Source organism: Ambystoma mexicanum, chromosome 8, assembly GCF_040938575.1.
Source record: "Ambystoma mexicanum isolate Mex_15411 chromosome 8, UKY_AmexF1_1, whole genome shotgun sequence".
NCBI classification, from domain to species: domain Eukaryota; kingdom Metazoa; phylum Chordata; class Amphibia; order Caudata; family Ambystomatidae; genus Ambystoma; species Ambystoma mexicanum.
In genome coordinates, this window is record NC_090929.1 from 328,982,064 (window position 1) to 329,009,645 (window position 27,582).

General features: G+C 47.1%; 1 protein-coding gene across 3 annotated transcripts in view; it reads right to left on the minus strand.

The window, feature by feature from the left end:
- Window positions 1-27,582, minus strand: part of AJM1 (apical junction component 1 homolog) — a 352,779-nt gene that overhangs the window by 97,974 nt on the left and 227,223 nt on the right. The window contains exons 1-2 of one of the 3 annotated variants that reach the window (XM_069609755.1): window positions 14,266-14,390; window positions 12,529-12,613 (exon numbers count right to left, since the gene is read on the minus strand). The exons of the other annotated variants lie outside the window; for them this stretch is intronic. The gene's annotated coding sequence lies outside the window, so the exon portion shown is untranslated. Of the gene's footprint in view, window positions 1-12,528; window positions 12,614-14,265; window positions 14,391-27,582 lie in introns of those variants that run through there. 3 annotated transcript variants of the gene reach the window in all.

Sequence of the window (27,582 nt, forward strand, 5' to 3'; positions counted from 1 at the left end):
CCAGAGGGGGGACTGAAGTGGGAAAAGCGACCAAAAGGCTCCCACCAATCCCCTCTCAACCATGGCCTAGAGGATCACGGCCCAGGCACCTGCCGCGAGAGGAGTTTGCCCATCTCCCAGACGACCAAATACCCTGGTACAAGAACATACGAATGTGCCCACTCGCATGCCCACCAGCCTGCCCTGCACATGCCGACACCTGCGGCATGGATGAACTCGACTAAACCATCTAGCACCAAATCAACACATCGTTAGAGATGCCATGACGACCTAGCTAACGGTCAGCACAGTCGTGCAACATACACACTGGACACTCCCACATCAATTCACACGAAGAACATGCTGAGTGCTATGACGTAGGCGACAGACACACCCACGGACGTGCATCTTTATTTTTTTCAACATAGGCTTTTCAAATGCAGAAACGCAAGACGCATAATGAACTTATCTAAAAAGGCTTGCTCACGCTTCTTCTAAAAACCATGTACCATAATGAGGAATATAACAAAGACACGATACTGAGGATAGAGCAATACGACACCATAACCTACAGCGCCCTACCAGGCCCAAGTAGGCCGCAAGCAAAAGCTTCCATGAACATTGAATGAGCAAGGGTTCGGTTACTGACCCTGCAGAATGAGCCCAGCGAAAGCAGACAGTCAAGGGCACAACGTTGCAAACTTGCATACCGCAAGCCGACGCCAAGGTCGCACCTGCAAGATAAGCCCGGCACACAGGGAGAAATATAATATTAATTGTGCAGAATTCTGCCTCAACCATGGTCCCTACCTCACGTGACCGAGCCGAACTTGATAGGGTGCCAAGCCCAGGAGGAAGAAGGCGTCTGGATCCCCTGTCTCAAGACACAGGCAGATACAATTAAGCGACTCAACAGACATCTGCGACGGTGGGAGTAGTCGGCCTTCCTGCTCATGAATAAGTCCTCACATTCTCTGCACACACCCATAGTGAAACATTGTTGCAAATGACAGGTGCACCGCGAGCTGGGAACAGCGATGGTCCCAGACTGGGGGGCTCGCGGGTGAACCAATCAGAACATGGGACCCTTATCACTGACGCCATTCACATTGACCAATCCTCAGGGGTCTTCATGTAACAACTTTTATGTATCAAACTGAAGGGACAGCCCAAGTATACCACCTGACTGACCCTTAACCAATAACCAAGTCTTCTATACGTATGCTATACTAACCCTACCACTCGGGGAACCAATCCAGAGTGGCGATAGGTTTTTTGTTAATTTTGCTAAGGTGACGCAAGTAGCGCGTCACGCTAAGGTAAAAAGGGCCTGCGAGCCCCACGCTGCTGAGAGAGTGTCAGGACGGACGCGTACGATCCTTGACCATCCCTGCCGTTTTGTTTAATAAACAGCAGAATCACCTTGCTTCTTGCGTGTGTCTCATACTCTATCTTTTGGGATATACGGGAGGAGTTGGGGCCTTCCTGCCCGGAGGTCCGCGGACAGCCCAGCCGGCCCCGGGAGAATTTCCCCCGACAAGTGTGGTTGAGAGATGACGAGCGGGTGTGAGGAGGTTTTGGAGGGGATGGTGGGTTTGGGGAGCGGGCGGGGGCACCCAGAGAATGGCAGCACCCAGGGAAGGGCATTAGGTGGCTGGGAAAATGCTAGGGGTACACTGTATTTTGGATGACGTTTCCTGCCCCTGATTGGTTAGCGGCCTTCCCTGGGTGCAAATGACGACAAAGAGCAACTGGAGGATGGTAAAAAAAAAGTCCATTGTAAAGACCAAGAGAAACAAACCTGGATGCAACACAATGTGGTGGAGGGTTGGGGAGGGAAGGTGCAGAATATGGAACAGGGGGAATTGGCAAGAGACTGAAAGGAGAAGCAGAGACACTAATGAGTCATTGATAGGATATGGAGGGAGGGGTCCGATGCAAAGAGGAATTCAAATAATGCTGTAGAAGACAAAAGAAGAGAATGAAGAGACCCAGGAAGTGGCCAGAAGCCACTCTGGTAGGGAGATACATTGGGAGACGGCGCTTCCATCCAGGACAGAACAAGCGCTCATGTCCAGCAGTGCTGACACCGCCCTCCCTCATGCTGCGACGCACTCTGTATCGGTGGACTGAGAGGCCATGAGCTGGAGGCAGGAAGACAAGGAGGGGCAGGCTTAGAGTGGGAGAGGCGGCACAGCTGCTGAAACATACAGGATGGGTCATGCAGGATCCTCATGTCATCTCGAGATCTGCCGGGGCAGTGGGAGTTCAAAGCCCTCCCTTTCAAATGACTCATTCTCCCTGCTCTGCTGTTGTAGCCTCCCTGGCCTGCCCCCGGGCTGACGATGAGCAATCAGGCCAGCTGTGCGGGTCCTGCACACAGAGCAATGTCTACGCAAAGCGGCTTGATTGAGTGTCAGTCAGCAGTGTCAATTTCAAATCAGCCATTTAGGGCACTCATTATTTTTTTTTTAATGAATTGTTTTGAATTAAGACATGTACATTGTCGATGCGGCATACGCATCTTGCATGGCACAGTCATTATGCAGTGTTTCTGAGAGCGGGGACACAAACATTTTACCAGCCAGAGATAATGTTAGTAGCATGCAAGCACTTTCACCCTTCCGGTTTAAGTTTAGTTTGATGTTAAGTGTTCGGCCTCTGATAAGGCCCTTTTCCCATTGCCCCCTCTTGCTCACCTGTGAGCCCCAATCCTTGCGATAGTTACCAACAACCAGACAAACAAAACGGTCCAACTGATCCTTGATTCACCCAGAATCCCCACCTTTCACCGCCATGCATCCTGCCTCACTCCCTCTAGTCCACAGCTCGACCTGTGCATGCAATACTTCACCCAGAATCCCCACCATTCACCGCCATGCATCCTGCCTCACTCCCTCTATGCCACAGCTCGACCTGTGCATGCAATAATTCACCTCGAATCCCCACCATTCACCGCCATGCATCCTGCCTCACTCCCTCTATTCCACAGCTCGAACTGTGCATGCAATAGAAAGTAGGGAAATGAAGGCTCCTGAGGGAGTGCCAACCCACTCACTTATCCCAGAATCAGAAATCTCCCCAAAAAACCTATACATTGTATTATATCAAGTGTTCGTCTCTTTCCCGTGTTGAGTTTGTAATTGCGGCCTTTCCCCAATCGCAAAAAATGTCTTCTCGTCGGAAGGCTGTTGCTGCCGGTTCTGGAAAGTTCTTTTGACAACATCAAATACCACAACTCTCCTAACTGTGTAGCGCGCCTTAACAGCCACTTCCAAAGGCTTAATAGCGACCACAAACAAGAGTGGAGACAGCGAGCACAACTTCCTGGTTCCCCTGATCAGTCCTAACAGCATTAATAAATGGTCTTGGAAATGTAATTTCCCCTTAGTCCCCTGCATTTTCCAGTCACTACCATAATGTTACTTCCTGGCTCTAAGAAGGCAAAAGCTGGAAAATGGTGCTAGGGACTGGGAATATAATGGCAGTGTCTGGCAAGTGCCTATTTAAGGACTATGCGAGAGCCACAACTGTTCGCTTTTCCCATGTGTGTTTTCACAGGAATAAAGTGCAAGGAGCAGATGCAAAGACACACTTCTTGCAAATCAAGTGGTTGATGGTACCCTCGGTTAGGACAGTGTTTTTATATCAAGAGCTGCTTACCCTGGTTTATAGCTGTAATTACGCCATTCCCTTTCGGATGCTGCTCAGAAAGCACAGCGCCGGTCTTCATGATCCCAGGGGTATGGGTGCTGGGCAGGGAGAAGAAGGTATTCAGGGGGAATGGCCATAGGCACCAGCATGGCCATTGGCAGGGTATAGTAGCAAGAGAATGTGTGCATCTCATCTCTCTCCTGACTGCCCTTCCCCTTAGTCTTCTGGGCAGCCCTTTCAGCATCGCCTAAGAGCCAAAACTAAAAATGCCCATTTCTGAGCCGGTCTGTAATATGCCATGTAGTCTCTACAGTGCTTTGCCACAATACTTTTAACACACTGCAAAACGTTTTCAGACAAAGTTATATGCGTGTAACATGCAGCCTGCTTCCTAAGTACTTACTGTATTCTTATAGGCAGCGGTACCTGTAAGCTTGCTGGTTATTTAGTTTGAAATTAATGTTAGTGCTGATTTCCTCAATTTTGTAAGGGGATTAAAATATTTCGCTTTTTGCTCTGTGATTTACATGGTGCTGCATGAATCGGGTTGAAGAAGCCCTTTGAAGTAAGAGTGATGGCAGGGGAATATACGTTATGATAGCAGCACATGAGCATGCAAGTCTGTATCTTATATACAATGCCTATATCATTCCTATGATCCATTGACTGTTGTTAGATGTCATTACTGGGGCATTTGAGGCTACTCCTGGTAGGTGATGGCAGCACATTGTCATGTAAGGCTGTACCTTACATATAGTGACTCTAACTAGTCTATGAAGCACCCCCTAGTTTATATTGTACTACTATGGAATTGAAGGATGCACTTGGGCATGTGATGCAGCACTTGGGCATGTGTTGTGTGTGACTTATTATGCCTATTATTGTTTGTTTGTTTATTGCATTTATAAAGCGCACCAGACCCGAGAGTGGCCGTATCTGGCATAGGATGGGTTTGATTCAACAAATGACGTTGCACTTTACATGGCTCAGTGGAGGTTATCTGGAGTTGAACTTGCTGGGACGGCTACAGGGCTGAGCTATGGTATATTTGGCATGTTAGTTTGAAACACTACTCTTTCATTTTAGGTGGAAGGGTTTTTTCATGCACTTTTAAACCCCACCATAATATTGATGGTGTTTGCTAAAGGCAGCCCACATGGATCAGAAGCAAAAGTATGTCACATTGTAAGGCGCTGAAGGTTCCAAAGTGGATGGCATGCAAATGTGTTATTTAGTGTCGTTGAGAACGGTCTTCCTTTCGTAAAGTGCTGTATAAAAAAGCACTGCTCTGTAAAACAAAGACAATTTTGTGAAGCATACATACATGTTTTTGAGTGAAATGCATGCCCACAATGCATTGCTCAGTGGCTCTGAACTGGAGGTGAACTTCCAGTGATGGCTACCGCAGGGGAGCCAACTTATGAATTTCCCAGCCGGTGCCTTGATAGAAGATAGTGACATCTCCGGCAATGATATTACATTTGTACTTTGTCACCAACTTGGTGAAAGGGAGGTGCGCAGAACAGAGGAAATATTGTCCAGCTTGTTCTGCATATGCTAAAGTCAAGTAACAAGGAGATGCAAGCCTTCCAGTTGCTTTCCAGTAAGCCATCACTGCCCCTACTCCAGCCCGCTCTAATCATCCAGGTTGTAGTAGCCATTGAAAGGTGGAGCAACACCACTAGGGTGGGAGAACGAGACAACAACATGGTCGCTAAACAGAAGTTTCAGCTGCAAGAAGTACCACCACCACCAAAACATCTTTCGGAATTCAAGGGGAAACAAGAACAAGTAACGAAATGTCTTGATGAAAAGGGCAACGTTACCGGAACATAACCTTCACCCCAAAGGTGGTCTAAATGCTCACCTGAAGCTATGGCAGGTTTTGCACTAGAGCGTAATGCTCTGCCAGAAGAAAGGCTGTGGAAAAAGTTGGGTCACTGCACCCTGGTGCAAGAGAAGTTACTAGCCCTGAGAACCCGGCAGACTTACTATTGGACAGCAATATTTTTTTGAGTCCACCTTTTGTGTGAATATATGTATTATTCTTATTACCCTTGTGTTGTGTGTATGAAAAATATTAGATGCTATCTGTTTCTTCCCTACGGTTTCAGTAAACCACTCTTCAGCACCTCACTAGAATACGTGGCCAACTACCATGGCTTTACCACACTAATCTTATGATGGAAAAAGACCCCGACATGCACGGCAACAGACTCAGGGGTGGACTGGCCTGTAGAGAACTATGCAGATTGCCCTGTAGGCCTAGGCACCCTCTTTTGTATGATAACCTATTTTATTTCTAAATTATCTCATAGGAAAAGGGTTGGGCTTGCTGATATGGACCCACTCTGAACATTATATTCAGGGCCTCTTTTGGTTCTCATTCACCTCCCGTGGCAACAGTACCTGACCAGCAGTCAGGTCAAAAACACTTCCATGTAATTTCTAAACTCTGCAGTAAGTGCCTCCAAGATTAGTCCCGGTCACTGTCTTGTAGCATGGGTGGACGTTTCTGTTTTCTTTCAAACACAAATGTGTTATTTCACTAGCAAGCACAGTTCGGTCTGGCTTTTAACCAGGTATTGGCTCCAACCTCAAACCAGATTTTAGCACATGGCCCTCCCTCAATCTTGCCTCACTTTCCCACCTCTACTTTTGAAAAATATAATGGGGTTCATCTTTTGCAGGTCAAAATGCATTAGTGTTATGTTGTTCAGATTCCTAATATTAAATGTTTATTTGGCATAGGTTAGAGTGTGTGTGTGTATATATATATACACTTGGGCAGAGCCAGAGTAGGGTGAAATGTGCCGTCAGTACAGGTTATCCCCTCCGGTGTGCTGTTTTTGAATAAAGAGGATATTGTTTCCAGAGCTGACTGTTTTTTGTGATATATATATATTTTTTTTATTTTTATTTTTTTATTACATGGCCACGGTAGTGGCCATGTAGTTATGGTTAAGTTGCTGTTTCCATAGGAAGAGCACTTTTTGGGCAGCTTATAACTCGGCTACCCCTGGACGAATCATTACCAAAGTTTGCAAAATAAGTATATGGACCACTCTGAATTTGTTTCCAAAGTTTGGTCAGGATTGGTCCAGGGGGGCCAAAGTTATAGAGGGGGGTCCCAAAACGTCTTTCTTTCCCATAGACTGAATGGGGGAAAAACTTTGCGCACAGCTACAGCCCAAACCACTGGACGGATTGTCATCATTTTTGTGGCAGGGGCTTGTTCCCAAAGGCGTGCTTTTGTAAATTCTGTGAGAAATACTACTGTACTTTCCTTTAAAACGATCAAAAAGTAGCACTCTAAGAATTAGTGATATCTATGTCTGCTCCGCGGTCCCACTTCCCTGTTCGCTCAGTGGAGCATATTTCTATTGGCTAATCGATGGCATGCCGTACGGCAACATGTTGCACTTTCACCGATTGGTTCTGCCGCGGCGTCAAGTGCGTAGCGTTCTTTTGCTACAGCCGCCATGGTCATTTAGTTTTTGTGTTGTACGCCGCAATCCCCGGAAACAAACCTTTATGAAACACTGTGTGCAAAGGTAAGCATTACTTATATGTGGCAGTAAAATTTGAAACAGTGCTTTCCTCTTGTTACCATTATCGTATCGTGCAGTGAAATTTGGTAGTCACTGTACGACAAGTCCTTACTGCCTCTATGTAAGAAACAACCACCAAAAGTACTGCGGTTTCGTAAATACAGCGCGTCTGCACGTGGTCGGGAGTAACGGTTCTCATGAGTGACTGCTGCTATGTTGTTGCAAAATGAGAATGTATTTGCGTTCGGAGTGAAGGTCAGTTCATTTCATTTCATTTTTTCAGTAGGCGCTCAGTGTGGTCGCACATGTACCAGATCTCATAAGGGTCATTGTTTTTCGACCTTGACGTACAGGGAACGGAGACAGAAAGAATGTAGGGAGTCACAGTTTGTGAAACATTCCCTTTGATAAGTTATGCTTCAAAAAGGTTTGCGAAGCACATGAAATATCAATTCCCGAGGACGTCTTCTTGCAAATAACTACTGTGTGACTGAGGAGGCCGAAATGGAGCCAGTGCATATCATGTAAGCTTATTTTTCAGGCCTATACAACGATCTGCCATGATTTACTTAGTCTGAATTAGAAAAAAAAATTATTCCCACTAATGCATTTCAAACTTTGTGTGCCGTTGGAATTTCAGATTGCACATTACCACCCTCTGTACGATGTCACTACAAATTCCACTATTACCTACGAAATTTATGTGGCATTGATATTTTTTTACCTATTTTGCCGATAGTGCATTGTCACCGTTTGTAGGGAGTTAGTATTTTTCCTCATATAACATTATGTGTTTATAGAAATGTTATGTGTTACACCTTACATTTCCATAAAGGCTTCGTATTGATAGATTTTTCTTTTTTTCTCCTCAGTTACTTCCTTCCTCATTGCGAATGTCATGGTTTCCAGCGTCCGAGTGATGGCTTTTTCAATCGTCAAGTGCAGCTATTCGTCACCGGTTGTATGTGCGTCATCATTCAATGGGATGACTGCATTGGACCTCTATGCCCGTACGCAGTTGTAGCGGTACCAAGCAACATACCCTCCTTCTGCTGGTGTCATAGTTTGCAGCCATTCATGGCGCCTTGTAAATCCCTGTGACAGCAATACGCCTACTGTGTCAACAACACTTAATTTCAGTGCGTTGAAACAACAACGTCATCATTGCCACTAACATTATAAGTAACATATCATACTTTCTGATGGACTACTTCACAGCGATTGCCACCGTCTTCTCAATGCATGTGAGAGGAAACCGACTACTGTGTCGCAAGTGCGTACTGTGTGTGTGCTAAAAACTGTGCCGCCAACGCATGCTTATTGTGTCGGAAAACATCAACATGACCGTCAACCTTGACCTTTTCATTGTGCTACAGAGACACTCACTTCCAATTTCTTTGCCACTGAGGAAAGGGCGATGATTTAGCTCTGTGCATTGTGAAATAAAAGTACCTTACTTCTTTTTACATGTTAGTGTGTTTTTTAACCATTTCATGTTTCCCTTCACAATGTGCCATTCTACGTTGCTGGTTGTAGTATGTTCTTTACTAGGTGCCATATCACGGTACATAAGTCTTTATGGAATCATTTCTTTACGCTGCCAAGGTACATTATCCAGAAGGTTATTGCATACTACTTGCTTTGACAACGTAAGGCTCATTGCCATCTACTATGCTTTTGTGCCGTTAGGGCACTTTCTGTTACCCAGATGGCCAAATTACCAAGAGCAGTTCTGCATTAAGATGCTATGTTGTCATATTTGCTATCTTTCCAAAAGTGGAAAATGAATTCAGGTGCAATAAAAGTATTTGCTGTACAAAAACGTTTCAAAAAGATTGATTCCTTATGCCTTCTCACAACCCATTTCTTAACCCATTTCACCGTGTGACACTTTCAAAAAAATGTGTGCACAAATCGGTCGTAATGGTGTTGCTTGTACTATAACCGTTAGTGCACTTCACCTCACAGGGTTTGTTGAGATTTTGTCCACACATTAGAAGACTAATTCTTTGACTTCTGTACGCACATTTTTGCCAAACATATTCCCTGTATGTTCCACACATTTATGGAAAGGTCATTGCGCATGAACAAACACCTTTGAGTTTTCCACGTGGTAGTGTTTTCACACTTCACAAGTGTCGTTATGAACATAACAAACCAACGGTACGCCTTTCGTCTCTGAAGGGTACGAGGAATATAAAAGAAAGGGGCTAAACAAGTGATGTCGTCATTGATGTCATCATTGACATTTGAGATGACATCTTTCATGGTCTGGGTGTTAGTGTAAGTAATGCACAGGGGCGGTGTCAGGGTTGGGGGCTCAGGTTACCATAACTGGCGAATTTCAGGGGTTTTTCGGTTTTAATTTGAAGCATAAAGGGGAGGAGGAAAGTTTTTTTTTAGTGAAGTGTACAGGTTTTCGTTAGTGCAACTTAACCATAACATCCCTTTTTTTGTAGTGATATATATATATATGCACCCTTTTATAATTTAACCTAAGGTGTGGCGAGCAGGCGAGGGCATAGTTTATAGAACTTATAGGTGCAGCGAGGTGTGCACGCACAGTGGGCCACATAAATGACAGGTTTTTTGATTTCCAAATGTAGGCAGGTCTGTGAGGGAGCAGCGTAGGTGAGTATGTACAGTTCCAACAGGCCATACTATTGGGTTTTGTTTAATTCCAGTAGCTCCCACATCACATGTCTTTTTATCAGCACACCCTGCCATAAATGTTGTAGGACAGAACAGTTATATAACATGTGTAGTATGCATGCACCCTAATTATTGCATGTAATAAAGTCTGGGGTAGCCTGGTACATTTTTGGAGGTCTCACTGGGGTCAGGTATATTCTGTGCAGTATGTTATGCTGTATCGATTTGAACCATGCATCACACAATATATTAAAGTGACTGTATATTGTACTGTTGTGTATCTGTCAGCAGTGTACCCAAATCTACCGCTCAGTCCTTAGCCTTTGGCTCTCTGTTGTGCATGGAATCTAGCAGTGTAAGGTAGATTCTGGAAATGGGCCTCACTCTGTCTCCTGTTTTGGACATAGTCATCAGAAAAGTGCCTAATGTTAATTACTCTGGCAGCAATTGCCAGTGTCCTAAGGCTCTACACATAATTCCTACATACATCAGGAATTATCCTACAGACAGGTCCTGTTGGTTCCCCAATTCGAGGAATGTCCTCCATACGCCATCATGAAGGAGATCTCCCCGCCCTCATGCAGCCAACCCTCACATCTCCCCTTATCTATGCATTTGTCTGTATTCCTTAGCAGCACTTTCCGATTTAACTCCTAGACTCATGGTTATTGGGTATGGGTATGCAGTTCCGTTTTAGTCAGGATTTCAGGATTTGTTGCCAGATTTTACACTCTAGCCTGATCGCGTCATTGCTGCAAATCACCCCATTACAGAGAGGTCCCTTACAGGCTGTCTATATCATGCTGGATGGTTAGGTTTACCGGAGAACTTCATGGCGAGGAGGCGAGGGCATCGTTTATAGAATGTATAGGTGCCGCAAGGAGTACACGCACAGCTGACCACATAAATGTCAGGGCTTTTGATTTCCAAATGTAGGCAGGTCTATGTGGGAAGCTTGTCCATCCAGTGGCTCTTTCAATAGCCAGACCAGGACATTTGGCAGTGGCATACCACTCCCGTTCGGCCCCCTAGGCTGGCCACCTGGTACGACAATGAGGGTGCCGAGCAGCAGAGTGTTCCTGCTCAGCACTCTCATTGTCCTGGCAGCAGTACGCATTTCCCGTTCATAGACTTCATTGTCAACGAGGGTGTGAACGGGGGAGGTGTCCCTCTGCCTGGACTGTCCCACAGAGCTCTGGCAGCAGAGTAGCTGTCCTAGGACCTGACACTTTGCTCTGTGTTTCATCAAAGCACTAGAAAAGGAGCCATTAGGCACTGATGGGAGTGAGGGAGGGAGGGACTATTAGCAGGTACTTTTTTCCCTTAAGATTTGTGAAAGGGGGTGATCAGAAATGAGACGGGTGCAAAATGCTGCATGCTTTAGGAAATAATTACTATGGCTTTAAAACACAAGAGGGATTTGTTAGGATCACATTAACCTGCATGATGCTATTGTGACTTTGCATGCAAGATGGGGAGAATAAAACTAAAGCCATACTCTTATTGCTCACATTTGTATGGTGATGTGTGTAAATCGTATGCAAATTAGGAGGTTTGCATGTATGTTGCCCCACAAAGCCTGGACAGATCTGTAATAGATGAGTTTTCTGTATCTGGAATGGTCCTGCAGTTTTATTATTTGTGTTATGTATGTGTTAAAATGCCATCTGCCACTAATGTTACCAAAATGTTGATTTGGGGGAGGGGAGGAGTTTGGGGCAAGAATGATCATATGGAATTGTGCGTACTGCTCTTGGGGGTGGAAAGTAGCAGGACTTTGTTCATGGCTCACCCTCCCCCTACTCTTGCAATGCTGGATACCCCCCTCGGGTGGAAGGGGTAATGTTGAGGGAGCAGGTCGGGGTGGCAGGGCGAGTTAAGTGTGAAAAGGCCAGGGCCAGGGGCTGTTGAGGGACTAGGGAAAATCAAAAACGGGGCTGTGGAAGGCAAATAAAAGAGTGTGGAGGTATGTGGGGGAGATAGTAGAGGGAGAAGGAAAGTAGGGGGGAGAAGGATAAGGATAGTAGGGGAGGAAGGAAGGAGCTGGCCAAAATGACAAGAAAATAAAAACGTACCTGTCCCTAAGCCCTCCCCTCTAGGACTAACCACCAATAGGGGGCCTGGCTGTGAGGGCTTAGGTGACACTCCCAGTGTGCCACAGGCCAGAGATAGAGAGAGAGAGACCCAGTATGGAGCCCATCACAAAGGGCCATCCATGCTGCGTCTTCTCTCTGTGCCAGAGGGGGCTCAGCCCCAAATTCATTCTCCCGGCGGGTGCCCCGGCTCTGGAGCATCCACGTAGTCGGCGCCCCTGGTACTGGGTGGTGCTCTGGCATGTGTGTATTGTTATCTTAAATTTACTATTCTGATTTATATTGGCTAGCCATTAAACGACACATTTTTTTCCTATCTATGAGTCTTCAATAAATTTGCCCAACATTTTTATTTGAGTGAACTAGGTTATACATAATTACTTTATGTTCTCAAAGTACCAAAAATAATTGCTGTCAAGTGATAAAGTTGCCTGGGAAATGGCCGCCAGAGGGGCAACATTTCGCCAAAAATGCACCCTTATTAAAATCAAACACTTTCCACAAATGTTCTACAATGTGAGCTTATAATATAAAATGATACCCCTCACAGAATATTTTGGGAAAGCATTTTAGGAGTCAGGGGAAAAAACGTCACCTACCTGGCACTTTTTCCAGGCGACATTATCCCATGGCACCAAAGAATGTACACCTGCAAAGGATGTTTCGATAAATCTCTGTATTTTTCTAAAAAAAAAGGGATACAAAAAGTTTTCCATCACTTGTTGGTAGTGTTCCATCCCTACTGAGGCGGTGTATGCTGTGTCCAGGCCGGAGTCCCCTAACCTGCTGGAACTGGGAATGGATCCGCAAGGCTGGCGCTCCCAGCCCCTGATTATGCGGCGCCCTGTGCAGGTGCATCGCCAATACAAGGCACATGCCCCGTGTGCCACCTGCAGCCAGTCCTGCCTCTTCAGACCCCGTCATTTAGCATAATGTGACCTAGAGTTTCATATCAACCATTACATGAGAGCACGGGCTCAAGGCGTCACAGGCCACTTCGGAATACGTTACTCTAGGGCATGAGATGATGGGATTAGGCCAGGAAGTGGTGCGCGCTTTCATATTCAGCAATACCCATCGGCGATGCCTGCACACTCCTCTCAACGCAGGCACCTGTGGCCAGGGCAGGCTGGCTATGGTACTGCAACGGCGCATGGGTGAGGCTGCCCAAGCCATGGTACTCTGGACGAATGGCTCATGCCCATCATTGTCTGCCCGTGTCGTCTGCACACACTCCTCCCGCCGACAGGCCATTCTGCTGCACTATAGACTGATGACCAGGGAAGGCTAGCCATGATGCCCCTGGATCGATGCCCATTGCAGCCCTGCCATTCTGCTGCTCTCTGCACCTACGGCCTAGGGAGGCTGGCCACGCTACTGCACTATAGACTGATGACCAGAGAAGGCTTGCCATGCTGCCCTCTGAATCAATGCCCAGTGGAGCCTGGCCATTCTGCTGCTCTCTGCACCTATTGATGACCAGGGAAGGCTTGCCATGCTGCACTCTGCACCGAGGCCCAGTGGAGCCTGGCAATTCTTCTGCTCTCTGCACCTATAGCCGGGGGAGGTTGGCCACGCTAAGGTACTATGCACTGATGACCAGGGAAGGCTGGCCATGATGCCCCTGGATTGATGCCAAGTTGGGCCTAATCATGCTGCTGCTCTCTGCACCGATGGCTTGGGGAAATTGGTCATGCCACTGAACTATAAACTGATGACCAAGGAAGACTAGCCATGGTGCCCTCTGATCGATGCCCATTGGAGCCTAGCCTTCGTGCTGCTCTCTACACTGCTGGCCACAGAAGGCTGGCAGTACTGCACTCTGGACCCATGCCGCTGCACTCTGCACCGTTGGCCAGGGAAGCCTGGGCATGCTGCACTGTGAACCGATGGCCGGGGGGCGGGGGCTGGTTGTGCTACCCTCTGGGACGATATTCGACGGAGAATAGCATTGTCGCTGCGTTCTGTCATGGGTGGCCATGCTGCCGTGCGCCCCTCTGGACCGATCACCAGGGCAGAGTTGCAATGTAGCGCCAGAGAGGGGTGCGCTCCCCTCGTCTCTCACGCCCGTAGATGCAGTGCTCGACTTTATGTCTGCACACTCTCATTCTGGGAGCACTCAGCACAGCTCAGACGGTGGCCCTCTCCCCCTTATTAGACTGCTAAGTGCCCCCCCCCCACCTCCCCTAGCAGGACCCGAGGAGCGGACGGGGATACATGCCTGTGAATAGATGACCTCTAGTGACAGTGAGGCGCCGGTTTAGCCACACTGGCGCAGGCCCTGGGATGCTCTGCGAGCCGGGACAGCGCGCCATGCAGACGGCAGGGATGCTCACCTGCTCGGGAGCCGGTGCTCGCCGCTCCGGTCCACCTCGGCGCATCACAGAGGAAGCCGCGGCGAGCTGCCGTGCTGCCGGCCTTCCCCTGAGCGCAGCGCGCCGTTGCCATGGTTTCGCTCTGCTATTCCTGCTTGGCAGGGAGCCGGTGGGGGCCGAGGATGAAACTTTGCACAAGTGACGGAATACTGGGAGGGAGTCGTGAGAACGGCGGCGCTGACGTAGCACGCGGGTCACTGAGTTCTGACGTGGGGATCCCGGCACTATAGAACTCCTGTGTATGTGCACGGTGGGCACGGGAAGGCCTGGCTGACCGCGTGAAAGTGATGTACACCATAGTGTAGCAGCCAAGACAGGACAAGATGAACAATTGAACACACGCAATGGCCACACTGCACAATCTACAATATGTCATGGGACTTCAAACCCGGCGAACGATCAACTAGTGTGCAACCATGGACACAATGTGAAAGTTGCAATTTTACTCCCATTATAGGAGCTACAATGTGAGATGTAACTGCAGAGCGTGTGAAAGTGCTTAAACTTGACGTGCAGCCACAGCACTGCAAGATCTACAATGTGACTTGCAACCACCAACAAGGTGCACGATTTAAAATGGAACACGTATTTGTATTTGGGTTTATGTTGCACAAGCCTAGCTAGGAAGCAGGTTGATGGAAGGGAAGGTCACAGGTTATAGTTACCGGAGTGGTTTATACACACGAATAGCAGGTCCTAAGTGACCACGTTAAAGCCAGAAGAGCAAGGCGTAATACAAATGTCATAGCCAGGTATGCCTCTGTTTCTTGCACTTATTTTTTTTTTAAACAAGCATTGGCGAAAGCCAGCAAATTCGGCTCTTGTACAGGCATGGGATTGGCATTTGCCAATACCTTCTATACTATACACAGGTAAACACAGCATCTGCCACTGTTGATCTTTTATGGCCAAGTAGTATCAATATGTCAGAGAATGGAGAATGCCTAACACATGCCTACACAAAAGCCAAATACTGTTCACTTTTGCAATCCTTGTTCTACTCTGTCTGATTTTTTTCATATATAATGAGACAACTATATGAATAGCCGGGCCGGTCTCCCTCTTCCTCTCAGAGTGGTCTGACCTCTCCTCTTCTCTTCTTGCCTCCACCTCCAAATTTCTCCTCTCCGGAGACTTCAATATTCACCTTGACTCTCCTGATCTGGCCACTGGACTCTCCCGCAGCCTCTTTGACTTTCTTTCACTCACCATCCACCCCTCCGGTGCGACACACTCTGACGGATATACCTTGGATGCCCTCATCTCAGCAGACATCCCCATCTCCAACCCTATCACTACACCGCTCTCCTGGTCTGAGCATGCTCTCCTGTCCTCTCATTTGGACCCCTTAGGTCCCTCGGCTAAGACTCTGCCTGCACTGCCAGTCTAAATCTCCATCATTTGTCCGATGCTTTTTGGGGCCGGGGACCCTGCTACATCAAACTCTCTGTCCCTAAATACCTCCCTGCTAGAGACCTCTTGTCTTCTAGCTCCAACTCTCTGCAGATCAGACTCTTCGCTAAGTAGCCTCCACAGGAGCCTCCATCTGGAATGGTCTCCCTGTCACTCTCAGGCTTGAGCTGGATCTCTTTTAGTTCCGGAAGCTCCTCAAGACCCCCTTTTCTCTTCTTCCTTCCCTCTCCCCTCCCCTGGTAACACCCTCATCTGCCTCAGTAACTGGCTGCCTGGTTCCCTCTGAGTTCTACAGGGCACCAGCCCCCCTTCCAGTCCATCCCCCCTCCTCGCACTTAGCATGTAGACCCTCACCCGCTGCACCCCATGCAATTTCCCTGGCACTTGCCCTCCTGGCCTCCCCTTAGCACTCGCCTAGCCCCTGTGGCCCTTCCCCCAACCCCCCTTTCACTTGTACACTCTTCTCTTTACCCTGCACTTCCCTTACCACCGTAGCACTTCGCATTTGCGTAGACTGGCACATCCCCCAACCCCTCGCACTTCTTGTTACTGCACTTGCACGATCCTAATGTCACAAGGCCTAGTAGGACCGTTATTGTTATCTTTCTCCCTTGCCCCCCCTTTTTTGTCTTTTGTCTTTGTGTTCCGCTTGAAACACCATTTATCGTATAGGCGCCTTACAAATATCCAATAAATAAATACATTAATAGACTTTTGCTTGTTCTGTTCATTTTGGGAACATTTGATATTGACATATAATTAACGTGATGCTTTAAACAATTATAATGCTCTGTCCCAGGCATGCCACTCATCATCTCCCTTCCCAGATGATGATGATGATGATGATGATGAAGGGAGGGGTAAGGCATGCACCACTCCTAGTGTGAATAACCTTTACATGTTACTCCTGAGACTTAAGCCAACAAAAGTGACATTTTTGACATCAAGGCCTTTTTAATGTTACTGTACCAGTTGGGCCACCCATTCCCATACTGTCTGTTACCAACAACATTCACTTTTATACACAGTCTATTCTTGACTATACCACTCTTGGCTCAGGCTTGGCAGTCACAGAATTAACTTTCTGGAGTTTGACCTGAGGTACAAAGCATAGAGACACCCAGGAAAATAATCCACCAAACAACCATGATTGCCCAAGCACACACTTGAGCCCCTCATGCATCCGACATTACATTGTGTAATAACCTACAATTTTCCAAATCTGCCTTGGAAACACAAGCCAATTATCACAACACTTAATCTTATATCCGCCTGCTCTTTTTTGCAGAATTATGGTCCATCCAACAGGACTGACGTGCACCTATGTGATCACAAAACATTCTTCCCCACTGCATCCATCGCTCCCAATGTGTGCAATATCTATTTCCTACTTTCCCATCCTCTTACTTCCTCTCATTTTCTTTCTTCCAGGTGATTAAGGTCTGTATACCCCTGGCAGGGGCACAGTGTGCCACTCCCGAATAATTTGTATTTGTATTTAGTTTATTTGTAAAGCGCAGCAAGGCCCATGGGCATCCGGGCGCATAGTCTTGAATACACAGTTACATTGCATTGCAGTAAGGGTAAATGGCAAGAGGCTCAAACACCCCCAGTTTACAAGAGGATACGGGGAAGCAGAAGTCACGTAAAGGAATCATGAATACAATAATATACAGACATAATCAATAAAGTAAGCAGGTACATACACAATAAATACAAGAAAGTAGAACAACCCTGGAGTTTAAGTGGTGCATCATATATTCTGCGTGAAGAGCCAAGATTTGGTTTCATTATTGAAGGTTTGAAAAGAAGGCTCAGTTCTGATGGGGACAAGAAGGGAGTTCCAGAGCTTCAAGGCTAAGACAGGGAAGCTCACTCCTCCGGCTTTTTGGAGTTTGAATCTGGGCAGAATGAGGCTGTGAATTTGTGGAGTTCTAGTGGGTCATGTGGAGGTATGGAGCGTGAGGCGGGTGCAGAGGTAGGGCGGGGGCTTGTTGTCCAAGCATTTGTGTGTCAAGGCTAGGGTTTTTAAGGTGAGACTTCATTTTACTGGGAGCCAGTGTAGATTTGATCTGACGTTAGAAATATGGGAGTGCCTGGGGATATTGATAGCCGCCCTGATGGCATTATTCTGAGTAGTCTGCAGTTTGTTGAGGTTGGACTGGCTAGTAGGTAGATGTTGGCAAAGTATTTGATGATTGATCAGATCGAATGCTGTGGAGAGATCGAGAAGTAAGAGTAACGCTAATTTCCCATTATCTTTTAGGATCTCCATTTGAGTTTTCAGATCAATCAAGGCTGTTTCAGTTCCGTGTTTAGGGCAAAAGCTGGATTGTCTTAGCCCAAGGAGATTGTTAACTTCAAGGTATTCTTGGATCTGCAAATAGGCTGCACGATCTAGAATCTTGAGCAGGATAGGGACAGTGGTGATAGGTCTAAAATTAGTTGGTATGTTAGAGTCAAGGGATGTTTTTTGAGTAGAGGGATCACCCAGGCATCCTTGAGGTTGTCAGGGACTATGCCCATTCTGAAAGAGGCGTTTATGAAGGCCGTGATGAAGGGGGCTAGATCGTGACAAGCTTCCTTGATGATAGGAGCTGGGCATGGGTCACCTTGACAGTTGGACGGTTTAAGATTGTTCATAATTCCTTCTACTTCAGAGATAGTAAGAGGGGAGAAGGCGAACGGTTTACAATTCAAGTTGGCCTGGCAAGTACCCAACGTAGGAATGGTCAGAGGATTGTCCGACTGTACTGAGTTTGGTTTACCTCTAATTTTGATTTGGAGGGATGCAATTTTGTCTAAAAGTGCTGTCTGTATATTGGTACACCAATTGCTGTCCTTAGTGCAAGAGTCTAGAGGTACTGCAGGAGACTCAAGTTCCTTAAGAATTTTGAATAATTCTTTAGTATTGGATTGTGCTGACAAGATGCGATTGTTGTAGGACTCTTTTTTAGCCTGGAAAATGGCTTCTTTGTAGTTAACAGTAGCTAAGAAGAGACCGTCCTTGTGGGCATCAGAAGGGTGACTTTTCCAGCGTGTTTCCGCGCTGCGTTTCTCTTTGCGAAGCACTCTTAGCTGTGGTGTGAACCACGAATTGAGGTGCGCATGCTGTTCAGGTTTCTTGAGCTTGAGAGGGGCGATGGCGTTTATAGCTGAAAGCACCACCTGGTTGTAAATGTTAGCTAAGGTGGTGGGATCCGAGCAAGAATCAATGATGTTGGTGAGGGTAGGAAGGATGAGGGGGAGTAGCTTCTCGGACGTTATGTGCTTTTTATTTCTGGTATGGATGGCAGGTGCGACAGAAGGCGCAGGTAGGTGAACTGCTTCAATGTTGATGGTAATGACATGGTGATCCGACCATGCGCAAGGTGAGTTTGAGAATAGACTGATATTACAGTTAGTGTCACTTAGCCAATCTAGGGACCTCCCTTTGAGGTGGGTAGGTTCTTGTATATGATGGGAGAATCCTAAATCAGTTAGGGTGTTGGCGAAGGCAATGGCCATGGTGTCAATGGGGTCTTGGTAGCCTAGATGGAGGTCTCCAAAAAGGATAATTTGTGAGTTGGTTTTAGCTTTGTCAAGTACTAAGGAAGTAATGTCATCCACAAATGATGTGGGAGGGCCAGGTGGTCTGTAAATTAGGTGTACAGTGGCCGTTTGATTGGCAGATAGTGCAAGTTTGACAGAGAGTAGCTTGGCAGATTCCATGTTTGTACTAGGCAGGGCTCTAAGTCCTAGTGAGTTTTTATGGATGAAGGCAACTCCACCTCCTCTGGAGGTACGGTCGCATCTAGAGATGGAGTACTCGGGGGGGAATTGCAAGGGAGAGTGCAGGGCCCGAAGCAGCATGCAGCCAATTCTCAGAGATGGCAATGAAGTCAAGCTCCTGTGTCTTGATAAGGTCAGCGATGTCGAGTGCATGAGCTGCGAGGGACCTTGCGTTGACCATAGCGGCCTTGATATGTGTGATTTTGCCTGGTGGGGCTGGGGACAAATGAGGGGGCTTGGGTGTAGGTGGGATAGGAGTCTGAGTGGGAGGGCTAGGTGTCAAGCGTTTCAGCCAGGAGCTAGGATGCTTATTGTGTCCAGTCATGCTCAGAAATCTAGTTCCTAATCTCTTGTTTCTCAGGTAAGTAGAACATGGTTGGTTAGGCGTAGGTTTTTTGGTGAAGTGATCTAACCATAAAGCAGGGACATTAAGGTAAATGTTGGGAGGCTCGGTGCTTAAGTAAGGCAGGCTATCATGAGGAGCAGGAGCAGTGCTGAGTCTCAAGTCATTGTACAGGGCTATTATCTGTTTAGGTTGGTAGATGGACGAAGGCTTGCAGGTAGGGGCCATGGTTCCAAAGCACAGATTGATGGTTGCGACTGCACTAGCTGGTGGTAAAAGGATTACAGGAGTATATGCCCACAGCAAGAGAGATAGACTCAGTAAGGGGAGCATTAGCCTCAGGTAGGCGCTAAGGTGTAAGAGCATGATTATTAATAACAATGTTTAGATAGAAGTGAGGACCTAGCAAGTATCGACAATCACTAACTAATGTAACATGCATTGATTGGATTCTGATATGGATTCTGATATGGGTTCATAGGTTAATACAGGTATGTGCTGTTGGGGTACAAATGAGCATCTGGTACTGTCAGAGGCGAGACAACGACACAGTAGTGGGGCATCTGTCTGTCTAGATAACACGTGGTGCTAGTAGGTGTGCAGAGGAGCACAGTGCTGTTCGGCCAATGATGGCAATTAACATAGAAAGGAGGGCATGAGAGTAACAGGCAGCCGTAGAACAAGTAACCGGCATAAGGAGCAATGAGCGACACTAGCTAGAAGTGCTTGCAAGTGACTGCAAATAATCAATCAATCACAATAAATACACAAGTATCTGAGATCGAGGTAAGCATAGATGCAAGAATATCTACATTCAAGATAGGCGCAGATACGTAGGTGCAAAACTGTCACAATGGTCACAGAGGTTGGTCAACATAGGCACAGGAGCTAAGTTCGAAATATACACAGCTATCTGGATTCGAAATGGGCACAGATACACAGGTATCTAAAATCTGCTAGGCACAGATGCGCAATTATCTGAGAACAGAATAGGCGCAGTTGCCTAGGTGCAATACTGTTACAGGCTTTGCGAAAATAGTAAGTTAATTCAAACGGCAAGGGCAGAGTGAGCACAGACGGGTGGCATGTTAAAAGCAGTAGGCCAGTTCAAATGGCAGGGACAATATAAGGACAGTATGAGGTCAATCATAATAAGCCTTTGGTTCTCTGATACTTCTATGGTGGTGATTTTTGTACAATATAAAACCAGATAATCATAACATAACACAGCAAGTCTAAATTTCTCTCTGCCCCTCGTGGAAGCAGCACTGCACCCTTCATGGGCCCACCCAGCCCCCCTCTGCCACCATTGGGCACTGTGGGGTCGAGATGCAGGCTAAGATGGCTGCTGCAGAGGAACCAGCACTCTACAGCAGCCAGCTACCGAGATTCAAACAATCTGATTGGCTGCAACATGTAACAATCCGCCCGGCCCTCCAATCCAGCCTTACTGTCTGCGGCTTCATTGATGATGCCTGCCACTCCGATGCCACTGCAGATGTTGGATGCAGCTCCTCAGCCCTTCTACACGGTCGCCAGTGACCGTGCTGGTACCACTGCCTCCATATGCCCTGCCCGGGACCCAAGACCAAATGCAAAGCCTTCCACCTCCTACAGATGCCCACTAGGCCCACGACACCACTGCTGATGTCAGAGACACCATTCTCCTTCATCTTCATTACCCATGCTAGCACGGCTCCTCCTCACTTAAACACGCCCCAGCAACACTTACTCACCCTGTTGAGTAAGACCCTGGACCTCTGCCATTTGCTCACAACCCACACTCACAAGGTTCACGGTGGACACTGCCCCACCACCTGCAGCCAATTCACCCCTTTTACCAAGGACCGACCCCCTCCGTGCACTGTTGCCACCAAGGTACCTCCACCTAATCCATGCACCCAGAATAGGACTCACAATCCTGCACTCAAACCCCTCCCTCAACCTACCACATCTACCAACAACACACTGAATGTAGGCGTGCACACCACTTACACACACCCACCCTCTATCATAAGGAGAAACAGCACACTGTGCACCAGAATGATCGGTGGCACCACTACTCCTACCTCAGAGAGGTGAATTGCCATGTTGGGTGAACGCTCTGCCTCCACCAGCACCACTCCTACCTTAGAGAGGAGAAAGGGCAAGTTAGGTGAATGCACTGCCTCCACCAGACCCACACAATTCACCAGTGTCCCTCGGTCTGACAAATGTTCTAGCTCCCCACCATCCTTACACCCTGACTACGAGACATTCTTGGACTACAACTCCTCTACCAGGCCCACACCCACCCTGCCCATGCACTTCTCTTCAGTAACAATTGCCCACCAGGGCAGCCAAGAAACCACCCCTCCAGCTAAGGCATGTAGGTCACCACTCCACTGGGGCCTAATCAATGTGGGCTCTATCCCTGCCCATGCTCTGGACATATGTGATCTCATCATGTCCCTCATTCTTGACCTCCTGGCAATCGCTGAAACCAGGCTAGATACCGCTTCAGGCACTGCCCTCACCCTAGCTATGCCACCTGGATACACCATACATAGGAACGACAGGCCTGAAGATAGAGGAGGTGGGGTTGCTCTCATCTTTAAAGAGTCCCTGTCATTTAGGCTACTGGATACCACTGTACAGAGCAACTGCAACCTACTCTCTGTAAAGCTGCTCTGCTCGCTCACTGAATCCTTGTTACTTCACATTGTATATCGCCCACAGGGCCCCCTAGGAAACTTTGAAGAGGATCTCACACACTGCGTCAGCCATAACATAAACCCACTTCAAGATCCATTATCCTAGGGACTTCAACATTAATTTAAATGATCCCGCAGACCAGAATGCAACCTCTATGGCTAGCTCGAAAGGTCGTAGATGGACTGGATAAATGATCTTAACTGTGAACCACTGCCCTTGGTCCGACCACCATATTGTGACCTTTGTCATCCCTCCCCGCTCAACCACCACACACTCCCATCCACCCCTACTAGCCACCTGGGCCAGCGGCTCCCGTAAACTCACAACAGAGAACATCTCCCCTCTACTCAGCACTCCTGTCTGAACATCTCCTACACCTCTCCAGAAACCCAATGGCTGACCTCTACCTGAAGGCTCCGGCAATTGCAGTGGACACTGTGGCCCCGCTTGCACAGTGCAAGCCTTAACCTGCCGCCACATTAACTCCTGGTTTACAAATGTCCTGCAAGAACTTAGATTAAAAAAAAAGCCAGGCAGAAGCGAGTTGGAAAGAATTTGCAACAGAGCTCAACAAACTAAGCTTCAAAGCCATCTCGACAATACAAACAATCCATCATCCTTGCCAAATCAACCTCCTACAAGTCCAGAATTACAAATGCTAAGTCTAACTCGGAAAAAGCTCTTCACCAGGCTTAGAGTGCTGGAAACCCCAACCTCCCTACCACCAACTCTTGCCAAAGACAAAGAATGGTGCTCGAGCATCCAAAAAGCCATGCAAGACAAAACGATCTCCTTACAAAAGAAAATCTCTGACAAACAAGACGTTCTCAAAAACACTCCTCTCACGCACCTAACTTCCCCCCCACCCCAAACCTCCTGCAATTTCACTTCCACAACGTCTCAGAATTAGAGGTGGCTAACATCCGTAAAAGTTTCAAACCATCCAGGTGTAAAGGGGATGTCTGCCCTGCCAACATTATCAAGGATTGCGCAGAACCTCTGATCCCATTTCTCACTTGCTTTATCAATACCTCATTCCCTGCTAGCACAGTCCCACCTATCCTGAAGGAAGCATGGGTCCTCCCTCTCATCAAAAAACGCTTTATCCGTCAGTCCCAATCAACTACTGTGCAATCACAACAGTCCTCTTCCTTCTAGAAATCCTTGACAGGGTAGCCTACATCCAAATTCAGTGATACTCTGAGGACAACCACATCCTGGGTATGCACCAATTAGGTTTATGACCAGCCCATGGAAGGGAATCAGTCCCATTAGACCTCAAAAATCAACTTGATTCTATCAGAGATGAAGGAGAAGTAAGCCCTCCTTCTCCTACTAGACCTCTCGGCCGCATTTGATCTGGTAAACCATAAAATACTATGCCATCACCTGGTGACTGCCGCTAACTTCTCACAAGAAGCTACCATCTGGGTAGCATCCTTCCTGGTGGACAGAACTTGCAGAGTGTTTGCCGAGTCAGCTAGTGCCCCACCTACACCTATCTCAAGTGGAGTGCCCCAAAGCTACTGTGTTTCCCCTACCCTCTATAATATAGTAACCAATCCCCTTTTCGACCTCTTGGATTCCATCAGAATTTCATACACCAGTTATGCCGATGACACCCAGATCCTCCTATCCCTCACTGGCAACCACTCCGAAAACTCGACCACATTAAATAATTCCTACTCAACCATTAAAGCCTGGATGGCCACCAATGGCCTCTGTCTAAATGACATGAAGACAGAAATTCTGTTGGTTGGGCCACCAGCAGTAATAAAGAAACTGAACTCTTCATACTCCACCTTCACCATTGACGGCCTCCAGATTCCAGTCTCTGCCTCAGTAAAGACCTTGGGCATCTACCTCGACGCCACGCTGTCCATGACTCGACAGGTCAACGCCATCCCCTCCTCAACAGCCTACACCACCAAGCTAATCAATGCTTTCAGACCCTTCTTATCTGGGAAAACATCCTTACCATTGACAGAGGTCTCATCGGATCAAAGCTTGACTATTGCAACACACTATTTGCAGGAACCTCAATACACAACATCTGTAAGCTGCAGGTGATCCAAAACAATGCCATTGCTGCTGCTCTCAACCCCCCAAAACAAGAACATATCTCAGGATCCAGACGTGATGCCCCTTGGCAGCCAATCCGAGAAAGAATTATGTTCAAGACGTTATCTATTACACACAGGTGCCTCACCAACTCCGCACCCCCATACCTGTCACAGAAATTCACCAAAGCCCAATCACCCAGGCCAGTAAGACGGGCATACACTCATCGACTCATCCAACCAATGTTTCACCGAGTGCAAGGGGGCGGCACACTCTTCCCCATGGTGGCAGCCAGACAATGGAACACTCTACCACCTTGCCTGAGAGCCGAACAATCATACTGGGCCCAAAGGAAAGCATTGAAAACTTGGCTATTTAACTAAGACTCTCCAACTGAACTCTACTGTCCTACCTGACTCTCATTTGTATGTAACTGGTTGTCACAGTGCCTCGATGCCGGAGGGCTTTTGCATGCTGTATACATGTAAAATTAAATAAATAAACACACAACCCCTTAATCTAGATCCACACTTCTGCTGGCTTAGTGTCATGTCTTGTACTGCTCTACACCCTCATTTTCTTGATAAAAATTCTCTCCTGTCTCCCCCTTTCCATCCTGTCCATCCATTTCTCTGCACAAAATGTCTTCCACAGACCTCCCAAACTGGACACAATACTTCACGAGAGACCCCCACTGGCATTCTTTTGGAGAGACCTTAGTAAATAATTGTTTAGAGAGAACACATCCTTTTGCAACCAAACAATACCCCCTGCTGCCTGCACGACCTGGTCCAACATTTTGGAACTGTGAAGTTGATTGGATAAGAAAATCTATAGAGGATCTCCAGTGACCAGTCCCCCTCCAACCTCCTACCCCCATTTTGTGAAGTCTTTCACCTTTGTTATATTCCATCGTTTGATTTCATCTCCTGATGGGGTATTTACCCTGCTGGAGATTTGACATATGCAAAGGGACACCTAATCTCCCAGTCATTCAGTTGTAAAGATGGACAATGAAAATAATAAGCCCCAGCATTTACCACTTCAGCACCACGCTGCCCAGATGCATCACCCCAGGGTGACCCCATTCAGCAGGGCAGTTGAAATATGGCACTTTGAGGCTGTATAGGCTGCCATTAATATGTGTTTCACAGTGTCCATGGCCCTGCTGAGGTCCATGCATTCATTATAATATCTGCATAGCACACATCACAAACTGAACGCTGGGTGCACACATTTCGGCATGAATACATGCATGCCTTAATAAGTTCATCTCTGAAAACTGCAGTCCTCTAATGCAAACAACCTTTATGGACTTCATTGATTCATGGTGTGTCACCCTTTCTCATGGTGGCCCTGAATCATGCTGTTCCCATCTTCATCTTGCATCCTGGCTTACAACATTATTGTTACTACTGACTTCCGCAATTGTATTTGTTCTCCCCTCTAGCTTCTCCACTCTTTTTGACTGCTTACTCTCTGTTCTCTCCTCCTCTCTTTCTCCCTTTTCCTGTCTCCTCCCCTCTTCCCCTTACTTTCTTCTATGCACTTACTCTATCAGAATTGTCCCTGGACCTAGTATGATAGCAACCTCGTCTGTCTTCCCCCCCCTCGCCTTACTTGTTTTTTCTGCCCCCCACACCCTCCCCCAGCACTATCTGAAATGTCGTCAGGCCTAGTACGATAGTCGCTTGTTTTGTTCCTCTCCCTCCTTTCTCCTCACCCCTCCCTCACCTTTTGTTTTCTCCGGCTCTACCAGAAATGTCGAAACACATTGTGTATAGGCGCTATATATAAATAAACTATCATATCATATCATATCATAACCCAGGGCCTCATTACACGGATGGCGGCAATGGTTAACGGTCACCGTTAATGGTAACGGTGACCGTTAACCATTACCGCCTTACTACGAGGTCCCTTAGCGGTCAACTGCTTTTTGCAGGCGTTAAAAACCAACCCGCTAAGGGACCTTGGTGCTAATTACGGCACCGCAAAATTGCGGTGCCGTAATTAGCACCTTCCCCATTCCCATTATGCCCTATGGGGCAAAAATGGGAATGGGGAAGGGCAGTGGTGGAAGGGGGAATTACCGCCCCGTCAACCTTGGAATGGGGCGGTAATTCCCCCTTCCACCAAGGCGGTGCCGGTATTTTGCCGGCATGGACCAAGGTGCTGATAGCACCTTGGTCCATGTGCTAATACCGCCATCCGTGTAATGAGGCCCCCAGAAACCGTGATATAGAAATAATGAAACGAGAGCATTCAGGATGCAATTAAATGGGAAATCAAGCAAATCGTTCTTTTTTATGCCGGAGTCAACTTCAGAACCATGAGGCCCTATCTTCATTCTAGAGGATCGAAACAACTCTATGAACAGATAAGAAATCCAGTACCATGTGATGACCCTTTTTGAGATGGAACGTGATGCTTTGTACTCAAGAGATGCACCCACTTGTATTTGTATTTGGGTTTTATACAGCACGAACCTACCTAGGGCGCAATGGAGCGATGTACATGTCATTAAAGGTAACACTCTCCCTTACATCGGAATGCTCTTCTCCCTCTTTGCGCTACTCACCCTCGATCTCTACTTAAATCCAACCTCCTAAAAGATTTCCTCCTTTCTGAAGCAGTCTACGCCACAACATCTCCCTGTTCTCCTGTCCCACTACCAATCTGCAACAACCCCTCAGCACTTATCCCTCACCCCTTCATTCTAAAACATAGCACTTTTGTGCCACAAATGCATTGCTGTCCCTGTAATTTTCATTAAAAGAATGAATTAAATTAAATTAAATTAAATTAAATTAAAGGAAGCTGGGGCTCACAATATAATGCACAGAAGACCATATGTGTAGGATGGGATGCACGAACAAAAAGTGAAATGGAAGGTGCTGGGTGCAGCCTTCATATCTAAACTCGAATACTTAATAACAGAAGTTACACCTAAAAAAGAATATATTATTAAACTGTGATGTCGCCATGGACCATGT